A 12,801-nucleotide genomic window follows, 5' to 3' on the forward strand; every position below is an offset into this window, starting at 1 on the left:
TTGTAACGATGAATTGAGAAAAATACATATAAAATAAATGTATATATTTTTACGATAAATTAATTAACGACTTTATCGAAAAAATCGCCGTATTGAGCTAGTTTATAGAAAATAATTAAATCGAGTTCTTACATCTTTGTTTCGTGCCGGTGTATCTATTTTGGAATCAAAATAAATAGATTGCTTGGTTTAGTCATTTTTCATATTCGCTTATCATTTTTATGGAATCAGTTTTCCCATTAGTAAATGTCAGCCTACGCCACTACCACGCATGTAGATATGGTCAGCTGAAAGTGTCATTGCCACGACCGTGCAGCCCGTGTGCTATATCGCGGTGCATTAATAGTGCCGTGATACGCGTGTCGCCACAGTACTGAGAGTATGCCGCTACGAGAACTGAGTAGGGGCATTGTCTTTGCACAGTTCTGCCACGGAATTCGATCCATCTGTCGTCCTTGGCGTGCAAATCGCTGGTTGTTTGGGATATTGTAGTGCATGAGGCAGACTTGTTTCCTATCATCGTCAAGGAGATAGATTTTCACTCCCCCATTTTGAATTTTGTTAATTACTGTTTGGAAGTTTTGCGGTTTCTGTATCTCTATGTTCGCATTATGGATTCTACTTACGTATGATATTTTGGGCTTCATCTTTTGTTACATGTAACATTATACATGTAATGCACTTTTGTTATTGAATGCTCAAATTTGTAATCCTCAGATTCTTTTACTCTTTTGTAAAGCAACTTATTCTATTAACATATATTTATTAGGCATAGATGTAAGTAACTAGACAATGCTATTAAAACGGTATTACATATGTTGCTGCAAATATATATTTAATGTCTAAAAATGTAGATGGAATTAGTGTCCCGTGTTATGTGATCCAATCGACATATCGAGTAAGGCTATGAAATATGAAAACCTTTTCCTATTCCACAACCCCTTTCCATGTTAAAGGAATGAGTAGTTCTGCAAGACGTGAAGCCTGAATTAGTAAGATCTCTACGAACATAAGTAATTTGTAAGTAATACATTTTTTCTGTTTGAAATATTTGCCTTTGCATAGAATAGAATGTATAGATATAAATTCCTGTCTTATATCCATTTCGATCCAATTCTGTTATAGCTTTTGAGCAGGAATAATATTGATTATACCTGATTTTTGCAATAGTTGTTTATTTAACAGATTTTATCGACGTAGAAGCAGTATTTGAGGGATGTATCGATCAACTTTTGAGTTCAATCAGTTTCTTTTTCTGCTAGCTACTTTCTATTCTCAGTTCCATATACTTATCCTTTATCACCATCATATATGTTGCATAAGATTATAATAACTTTTTTGTCTTTAAATTTTGCGGATATTTCAATTAAATTTCCTTTGATTAAAAAAACGGAGATGAAAAAGGAGTGACACGTACCATTTCTTGGAAACGTATCGTAATTTGCATCTGATTGTTTTGAAAGGCACGCACTTTACTTAACGTTTTCAGTGATTCGGTCAGCGGAGCAAAGAAATATTCTACTTTCGATATTGTTGGCTCTTGTAATTCTAAGGTAAGTACATTCATCTGCCGATATCGTGAACACTGTTTTTTGGTTAAATTACAGAAAACCAAATATATTATAAGGAACATATTGTGACGTGGTGTCGTCACAAGACACGCTTTACCCCCCCCTCCCCCCCCCTCTCCCCTGCTTCGGTTAGCTTAGCTCGCTGATCACCACCTATGCGACAAGCGCGACGCGGACCATCGCGATAGCTGTATTTGTGAGAAGCGTGAGGTACACGATGGTAGAACCTTTTCTCCTTCCCTCCCCCTTTTTCTCTTCTCTCTTTATCTTAAGGATTAGACTGGCGAGCTGATGGAAGAAACGATCCAGTAGTCGTCCCTTCATCGGATAAGCAGACCGCGGGATCGCGGAAGGTCTGTGCGTCATGATAGCGGGACGGGCTCGACGGTGAAGAAGTCGGAAAGTGAGTAAGAGAAAAAGAACCTTAAATCCGAGGGATATTATCCAAGGCCTTGCGAAGATATTACCGCTGCCATCGTCCATGGAGACACATAGGATGGTTTTTGGGTGTGAGAAGAACTTCCCCCACCCCCCTGAACACACTAAAAGAGAAATTAAAGAGTACAGCGGACCAGCAGGTGAGCCGTGGGAAGAGCGGCGCGCGATACGCGCCACAGATCAAATGATCAGAAGGACCTCCCCCTAAAGACACCCGAGGGGGCGAGATGAGAAGATCCCCGAAATCCACCGATCGATGCCCCGAACAATATCGAAGCGTACAGCCTACCCCACCAAGGTGCCCTAAGGAGGATCTAGGAGATCCGAGGACCACCAGCGGATTCATTGAGCGAGCGAGTTAGCAAGCGATGAGCCGGATTCGACAAGCGAGCGGTTTTGAGAACAAGAGAAAGTAAAGAAGAGAGAGAGAGAGAGAGAGAGAGAATCAGCATTCAGGAGCCTGGAAAGGAGAACGTGAGTCCATATACGCTAAAGCGTCCCGTTTTTCCTGCCGCATTTTTGATATTATGTATTGTATTTTATATCATATAACGGGTGGTGATCCCCGGTCATTCGTGGCGAACCGCGTAACAGTTAGTAGTCCTTATTAGTAATTCCGCGTTAAGGCAATATAAAAAGAAGTGGTGAGTTCAGTATCCCGCAAACCGAATTTGCGCATTCGTCTAGACGTAGTCGAAAGAAGGAGTATTTCGAAGTTTCGAGAGTTGTTCTGTCCCGGGTTTCCCCGGGTTGCGTAGTCTATTAGTTTTTGCTACTTCCTGAGTAGCTGGCGCCCAAAAAGTCCCAGCCTCGCAGCTTCGAAATACCCCCTGGTTAGGCAATTATCCTTTTTTTTTTTTACTTTGCGTTGGCGAATCCGCGAAACGCTATTCCCTCGCAACAAAGAGTGGGATTTACATTCTTTTGAAATTATAACGATACAAATTTAACGAGTTCCATTGAACTACATCTTATCATTAGACATAGAAATGAAATGCGATATTGCGTTCTATGAAGCATTAGATCCCCAATGCTTCGATATGGAGACATCTGGAAACGCTATTCCGTAACAAGGAAGTGTGGCATTTACATGCTTTAGCAGTGTTGACGAGATGTACATAACGCGTTGCAATGAATATCACATCTGATCATGAAACACAGAAATGTGATGCAATATCGCGTTTTATGAAGCATTAGAACTCTATTACTTCGATACGTAGACATCTAGAAATGCTATTACGTCGCAAGGATGTGTGGGATTTACATTCTTTTGAAGTGTAGACGAGATATACTTAACGCGTTGCGTTGAATATGACATCTTATCGTTATTCATTGAAATGAGATGCGATATCGCGTTTCATGAAGAATTAGAACTCTATTGATTCGAAACGTGAACATCAACAAACGCTTCTCCGTAGCTAGGAAGTGAGGCGTTTACATTCTCTTGAAATGTAGACGAGATATGCATAATGCGTTGCATTGAATATTACATCTTATCATGTAACATTGAAAGGTAATGCGCTATGGCGTTTTATGAAACATTAGAACTCTGTTGCTTCGATACGTGGACATCTAGAAACGCTATCCCGTAGCATGGAAGTGTGGGATTTGCATTCTCTCGATGTCTAAACGGAATAAACTTAACACGTCGCATTGGATATTACATCTTATCATGAAACATTGAAGTGAATATAAATCTATTGCTTGGACTGGCACGCATATAGAAACGCTACATCTTTGCAAAGAAGTGCAGGATTTACATTCTTTTGAAGTGTAGAAGCTGAAAAGCATAACTCTTTGCATTGAATATTACATGATATTATGAATATCTGAAATGAGATGCGACATTCCGTTGAATGAAGTATTAGTACTCTATTGCTTCTACACGTAGATATCAAGAAACGCGATCCCTTTGCAAGAAAGAGCATTATTCATATTCTTTTGAAGCGATTTATTCATTTTACAAGTGATTTATTTTGAAGTGAAGTTATTCATATTCTTTGAAGCTAGTAATCATAAGTCATTCTTCAGGCGTCGTAATATTACAATTCATTTCAACAGTTCAAAGTAAGTAACTAGGTTGTAATGCTCTATGCATCGCATTATGCTTATCTGCTCCTACACTGCAAAAGAATGTGAATCCTACGCTTCCTTACAAAGGATTTGCGTTTCTAAATATCTACGTGTCGACGCAATAGAGTTCTAATACATCTTTGAACGCGATGTGGCATCTCATTACAATGTTTCATCATAAGTTGTAATATTCAATGCAACGCGTTATGCTTATCTGCATCCACACTTCACAAGAATGTAAATTCTGCATTTCCATGCAAGAGAATGACCCCTCATAGAGTCTGCTTGTCGACGCAATGGCGTTCTAATGCTCCATTCATTGCGATAGCGCATCTCACTTGAACGTTTCAAGGGATGTAATCTGTAGACTGCTATGCATAGCAAAATGCTTATCTGTTTCTGCTTTAAAATAATGTGAAGTTTACAGTTCCATGCAACGACATGGCGCATCTCCTTTCAGCGTATCAAAGTCTCTAAAAACGCTGATCGAATGCTGAAATGAGATCTGCCACCGCATAGCATGGAGCATTAGAACTCTACTGCCTTGAGACGCAGGTACTATGAAGCGCCATCCCGTTTCATGGCTCTGTAGAATTCACATTCATTTGAATTGTAAAAGCAGATGAGCATAATGCATCGCATAGAAGATTAAAGCTAATGGAGCATTTATAGGGGCAGTAGTATTTAGAATTAGAGATAATATATGAATATTGTAAGTATATATACTAATTAAAAATCTTTATTTAAAACGTCATAAAATGGTATAAAATTAGATAGAATCTTGGGTGATGTAATGTACTTAGTGGGGATATTCTATTCCCAAACAGCTGAGATATATTATATGTGTAAATATATACACTAAATTGAAATGTTTATGTAAAATATCATGAAACGATATATAATTATCTAATTATAGGAAGGGTGTTAGATGTAATGTAGTATTTGGAGGGGACATTTTATTTACGTTTATAGAAAGTTCTTGATGTGTTTAAATATATACACTGTGACGGGTTTTCCCGTTACAATCCGCAAGAAAGGGGTATATAGAACCAATAATAAAGAGATATACAGATGTTTAATCCGGGGTTATATCAGGGTACAGAATATCCGCGTGATGCGACCGTCCGCGGATTCGCCAACGCCAAGTACAGAACAATGAATTTCCTATCCAGCGAGTATTTCGAAGCTGCGAGGCTGGGACCTTTTGGGCGCCAGCTACTCAAGAAGTAGCAAAAACTAATAGACCACGCAACCCGGGGAAACACGGTGCAAGATAACCCTCGAAATTTCGACATACTCCTTCGCTCGACTACTTCTAGTCGAGTGCGCAAATTAGGGTCGCGGGATACTGAACTCACGGCTTCTTTCTATATTGCCTCGACGCGAGATTACTAAATGTTATACGACACGCCGCGAATGACCGAGGATCACCACCCGTTATACGATACAAAATACAATACGCGGTATCAGAAATGCAGCAGGAAAAATGGGACGCTTTAGCGTATAAGGACTCACGCTCTCGTTTCCAACAGTTCTGAATCTCGCTCTGTCTTTCTCTCTCTTTCTCTCTCTCTCTCTCTCCTCCAAATCGCTCCGTACAATCGTTTGCTAGGTTGCTCGCTAAGTGTCGTCTCTACGCTCGCTAGTTCGCTGGCTATGTTTCCGTTTTCACGCTGGCTACCTCGTTATATAAGTTTGCAGGGGGTCTTCAGATCTCCTAGATCCTCCTTAGGGCTCCTCGGTGGAGTATCGATCGTTCGGTTGTTCGGGGCATCGATCGGTGTATTTCGGCGATCTTCCCTGATCGCCCCCTCTGGTGTCTCTAGAGGGGGTCCTCCCGATTATTTGGTCTGCGGCGCGTGTCGCGCGCCGCGCTTTCCACGGCTCACCTGCAGGTTCGCTGCACATCTTGAATTTTTCTCTCCATGGGCTCAGGGGAGGGGTGGAGGTTCTTCTCACACCCGAGAACCATCCTGTTCGTCTCCATGGACTATGGCAGCGGTCATATCGTTGCAGGGCCTTGGATCGTATCTCTCGGGTTTCAGGGTCTCTTCTTGCTCACTTCCCGACTCCTCCACCGTCGAGCCCGTCACGCTACCTCGGCGCACAGCACTTCCGCGAACCTGCGGTCTTCTTATCCGCCGAAGGGGCGTCTTTTGGGTCGCTTCTTCCATCAGCTCGCCAGTCTAATCCGTAAAATCGAGAGAGAGAAAAGAAGGGTGGAAGGGGGGAAAGGTTCTACCATCGCGTATTTCACGCTCCTCGCAAATACAGCTATCGCGATGGTCCGTGTCGCGCTTTTCGCATGGGTGGTGATCTGCGAGCTAGTCTAACCGAAGCAGGGGGGGGGGGGGGTGCGCGAGCCTTGTGACGTCACCGCGTCACAACACTAACCTGAAATGTTTACTTATACCTTTCGCTACGGCAGTCCTTTCCGCGCCAGTAGCACCACTGAACGGGGTACCGCGCTGTGCAGTGTGCATATTACGCATCTGTAGGTTTCGATGTTCGCACTTACGTCTTTCATTGGCACCTTGGAATTCTCTTGTGTATATACTTTTTTGAGAGCTATGTAACAACTGTTTCGTCATATTATATGAAAAATATAAAAATGAGTGTATTTTGAGTATTCAGAAATATACATATTAAAAAATTTTACTGTTACTATAAATAAAAATACAGTTGAGTTAATGAAATATCAAATTATACGTTAATTCTTAGTAATGCAACTCAGTATGGTAAATTCTAAAGCAAGGTTCCACGCAGAGTCCAACATTAAAATATTTACATTCATATCGAGACACGCGTCTCTTGTTTGTCGTAAAGACATTCTATTTCGGTTTTTTTTTCGTGGTTCATACAGTGAAGGAAAATGCCGTTCTGTTGGCCGTAATGGATTGTTGTTGTCTCTTTGATGATATTAAGAAATATTCATATGATAATTTTTCAGCATTTTTCGGATTAATTCCGGATTTAATTTTTCGGATTTCGGTTTTCTTGTGTTATCCTCATAAACACAATATGCATTCCATACTCATATGTTCAGCAAATGAAAAAATATTGACGTTACCATTTTAGAGATTTCTATGTCGAATTTATAGTGCTTATCACTATGTCGGCTTTGTCGACACAACCCATACAAGTATTATAGTTAACGACGCATAGGCGTTTTTGAATAATTTTGTTTCCTCCATGCCTAACAACCGTTGCACACTCTGAAGTATGCATAGTGGATAGCATATATATTTTTTTATTATCCAGCCATTTCACAACTAATAAATTTTTAGTTGGCCGGGAAGATGCCTCTCCTTTTCTCAGTGTATCAGTAATCTTTGGTATTCCTTGTCGCTTTTTTGTTACGGTCCCTCACGCATTTGTATGATTATTATATAGTAAATTAAACAAGGCGGAACTTGAATACCAATTATCTAGGTAAACTGTATGTCCCTTTCTTAGATAGGGCGTCATTAGGGCTTCTGCTATCGTTCTCGATTTTCTAATTTTCTTATTTTGGCTGTTGACTATAGTCGATGACCCAGCTTAAACAATAAGGTCTTGTACAAAACCAGTTTGACAATGTCAAAGAATACATGATTTTATCCCAAATCTACATCTTTCCGAAGGAATGTATTATTGGAATGAAAACCGCCCTTTATATAGATGTATACTCTCATCGATGCATAATTTTTGGTAATGATAGAATGATTGGCAGAAATTTTTTCGGAGCATATCATCCACGTTCCTTATTTTATATAATTTATCATTGGTATATGTGATATCTTGACTGAAATGTAGCAGCGATAACAATTTAAAATAGCTGTTTCTATGCATAATCTCAGCAAAAATGTCACTACGCAGGAGTTTGTCTACCCTCCAGTATTCCTCTGAGAACAACTTCTTGTTGCTTCTCATTAGAAATGACACAGCAAAAAAGCAGTAAATTTCGGACAGCATTGTCGCTTCACCATCTTTCATATTATTGTTATTTTTTTCCAATAGGCATTTGTTTCATTTAAAATAAATTGCACGAACTCGTCTGAAGCAAAGAGTTCAAAGTAATCAATTGCTTTTTCTGATCTGCTAATGTTTGGTATAATTCCTGTATTTTCTGGGGTATAGGGATGTTACTTAGTGATGAATGTGTTTGGCGTCCAGGAATCACAATGGTCCTTATTGTCTCGCTCATTGTTCTTTACTTCTGAGTCTGAGGTACTACATATATACCTTCTTTTTTTGTGCTGAGCGAAATTATCTTCGTTTTCACTCACGGTATCATTTTCGTAAGCAGTTAATCCAATCAAAAATTGAATTCCTTTTGAACTCCGCCCAGAAATTGTAAGGAGGGTGCAATTAAAAATTAAAAAACAAATTTTACGCAAACATAAAACTAAAATTTTTAGATAATCATTTATAACCTTAGAATTTACCTCAACTGTAAAAGTCGACAATAATCTATTCAACTTACATGTTGTCCGACTTATATTGGTTCAAGAAAGATTTTATATTATAATCCCTGTTTTTTATTATAGTTTTGTGCCTTATAAATACTTCGTATTTCGAATATGTGTTTGGCAGGCTTTCGTACAGTACGAGCCACTAGATTCAAAAGATATTCTACCGATACGGTAGATTCTATTTTACCAAATAAGTCAGCGTAGGTGATCACGCGGCACCGACTATAGTCGGCACCCGTATACACAGCAGGTCTCGCGAACATCGACTATAGCTGGCATCAGTACGCACAGCACTTCGCGCGGCCGCCGACTATAGTCGGTGTCCGTAGTGAAGGGGTTAGAACATCACGAAATGATATAAAATTAGATGAGATTTTAAATGTAATTGGTATTTAGGGGAATATTCTATTTGCAGTTAACTAAAATATATGATTAGTGTAAGTATATGTACCAATTTGATGTAACTAATTAAAATAGTATGGAATGATATAAAACTAGATAGGACTTTAGGTGTAATGGAGCATTTAGAGGGGATATTATATATACACTTAAATAAAATTTACGATAAGTGTGAACATATATACTAATTTGAAATACTTATTTAACACATCATAAAATGATATAAAATTACATAGGAATATGGATGTATTAGAGTAGTTAGAGGGAATATTCTCTTTGAATTTAGCTGAAATACATGGTAAGTGTAAGCATATACATTAGTTTGAAATATTTACTTCAAATATAGTGAAATTATATGGTATTAGGTAGGAATGCAGATCTAATTGAATATTTAGTGGGGATATTCTATTTAGAATCGACTATCACATATGATAAGTGTAAATATATCTACTGATTTGAAATGTATATTTAAAATGTCAAGAAATAATACAAAATTGGATAAGATTTTAGATACAATGGAGTATTTAGAGGATATTCCATTTAGAATTAACTAAAACATATGTTAAGTTGAAGCATATATAATAATTTGAAATAATTATTTAAAGCGTCATGAAATTATATATAACGAGGCACAATTTTAGGTGCAATTTAACGTTTCGAAGGGAAATCCTTTTTACAATTAAAATAAATGTTTGCAAATATTTGTACCAATTTGAAATATTTATTTCAAATATCGTTAAATAGTACGAAATTAGATGCGATTTTAGATGTAATGGACTATTTATAGGGGGTATTCTATTAGCAATCAATTAAAATATATGATAAGAATAAATGTATATACTAATATGGAATATTTATTATTAAAAAATCGTGAAATAATGTAAAATTAATTAGGATTTTGGATGTAATAGGGTATTTAGTAATGGTAATCTATTGACAATCAACTGAAATACACGATAAGAGTAAACATATATAATAACTTGAAACATGCACTTGGAACATCATGAAGTGCTATTTCTACAGACGCGTTTAGATGAAGAACTTTGAGTTGTAAAACTGAGATTCGCCATCGCGTTGCATTGAACTTCCGAAGTCAATTACTTTTACAAGCTGATACTTAGAAGTGCAGAATATTTATACGGAACTGTAGATATTGCACATTTTGTTACGTAGCACCAGGTAAACGTAACTGCGTTGTGTAGATACCTACATCTCGCTTACTTTGAAACATAGAACTAAGAAGCTGTATGGACCATTGGAAGTCAATTACTATGTCAATTTGACAGTTAGAAGAGCCAACAGTTACATGGATCTGTAGGAATTGCATACAAGGTTATGGACTACCTAGTAAGTAAAATTGATATGTACAGAAACTTAGAACTAACATACACTGAAACGCTGAACTGAGAAACAAAATCGCGTTGCATAGATACTTGCAAGTAAATTATTTAGACAATTTGATACTTAGAAGGGCTATTCTGTTACATGTACCTGTAGAAATTACATACTTTGTATCAAAGAACCTGATAATCATAGCTGTTTTGAATAGAACTATACATTTTACTTAAATTGAATGGTTGAACTGAGAAACGCCATCGCATTGCATGGAGCATTATAACTCTATTACTCTAACATGTAGGCACAATGAAGCGCCTACTCACTGCGTGGACCTGTAGACTCCACATCCTTTAGAAGTGTAAACGGAGTTAAGCATATTGGAATGCTTAGAAGATTGTACTCTACTAACTTAGAAACGCTGAAATTAAACGCGACCATTGCAATATATAAAGCATTAGATCCCTATAGCTTTGAAACGCAGACACTATGAAACGACAGCTCTTTACATTCAGCAGGAGGATTCACTATCATTTAAAGCGTACAAGCAGATATGTTTTATGCGATGCATAGGAAATTTAAACCTACTACCATTGAAACGTTAAAATGACAATCGCTACAGAAATGAATAAAGCATTAGTACTCCATTGCTTTGAAACGCAAATACTATGAAGCGTCATCCAGTTGCATGCAACATTAGAATAGATTCCTTTTACGCTTATCTTATCAATAGGGAAAATTTTTGGACCTGGCTCACCTGTAAAATCTGATGTGGTAGGAATTTAATCGACATCTGATCATTCTTCGCTGTAACTATACAATCCTGTGAATATTGCACAATGACTGGAATCATCGGAATCGCTTGAATGCTGTAGTGGAATGGCTGTTGATCTTATTCTTGGACCCACATCAATATAGCAGTCCTCGACTTTGATATCAGAATCTTCTGAATGTACCGAATAATCCGATAGAGAGTCAGCAATATACTCATCAATAGTATCACTCATATTATGTGGGTAAAAAGTTACAAAATAATAAACCTTGTTATACTGGTAAACTAGAAGCGTAAGGCTACGAAACAGAAGATGACTATGGAATGCATTGTTCAAGAATAATTCTTGCTTTGATTGTTTTCAAACTATCGCATAAGTTTTATGTCTTGGGCATATGAAATGAAGATCGACATAACCATGGCAAGTACATACAAATCGATGTACAAGATATTCAAACCAGCAAAAAAATTGCACATCATAGTGGGATCAGCGCACAAGCGTCAGACTCAGAAACCCGCGTTTTCACGGGGCCGGCGCTCAAGTGACATACTCAAAAACCTGCGTTATTGCGGGGACGGCTGTCAATGTATTAACAGCTTCAGGTCTTCAAAAGAATGTGAATTGTACAGTTCCATGCAATGGAATGGAGCTTCATGGTGTCTGTGTGTCAAAGCGGAAGAGTACTAATGCGATGGAACATAGCATTTCATCGCTTCGAGGTAAGTAAGCGGTATACTTCGATGCATGGCATTATGCTTATCTGCTTCTACATTTCAAGAGAAAGTAAATGCTAGAGCTCCTTGCACCTGGATTGCGCTTCATAGTGTCTGCGTGGCAAGTCAATGCATGGTGTTCTAAAAAAACACCATGCATTCCAATGGCCCACCTCATTTCAACGATTCGAAGTTAGTGATTTGTAATCTTCTATGAATAGCATTATCCTTTTCTGCTTCTGCACTACAACAGAAAGTGAATCCTACAGTTCTAAGCAACAGGAAGGAGTTTCATAGTGTCTGCCAGTCAAAGCAACGGAGTTCTAAAGCTCCATTCAATGGTGTCGCGCATCTCGTTTCAAAGTTTGAAAGTAAGTAAGTTGCAATCCTCCATACATAGCATTTTGTTTATCTATTTCTACATTTCTAAAAAATGTGAAATCTACAGTTCCAAGCAACTGGATGGCGTTCCACAGTGTCTCAGTGTCGATACAGTAGAGTCCTAATGCTCCATGCAATGCGATGGCGCAACTCATTTCAACGTTCTGAGTAAGTAATTTGTAATTCTCTATGTATAGCATTATGCTTATTTGCTTCTACACTTAAAAATTTTTTTTTCTTCTAGACACCAACTGGCCTGGCAGCCTATGCCAGAAAACGAAGTGAACATTTTTATTGGTGTCCTGCTTATATTGATTGTAGCGCCACTGCTAGAAATTAGATTATATTGATCTCAAAAAAAGGATATGTATACAAACGCGGATATGAAAAGCGCGACCGGTTTACATGGATACATAGATATTTACACTTATTACATTTTCACGGCTTGGACTGAGGACCGTTTGAATAAACTTAGAAATATTGTTAACGAAATTGTCGACACTTTCAAAATTACTGTTAAGACTTGTAAAAATATTGTAATCGACGAAACTATGGTTTCGTGTTAAGGACGCCTCAGTTCTTGCCAATATATCCCAGGAAAGCGGCATAAATATGGTATAAGACTTTGTAAACTCTGCCTTCCGGAAGGATGCACTCACAACAT

The sequence above is a fragment of the Xylocopa sonorina genome, unplaced genomic scaffold (genome assembly GCF_050948175.1).
Source record: "Xylocopa sonorina isolate GNS202 unplaced genomic scaffold, iyXylSono1_principal scaffold0063, whole genome shotgun sequence".
NCBI lineage: Eukaryota > Metazoa > Arthropoda > Insecta > Hymenoptera > Apidae > Xylocopa > Xylocopa sonorina.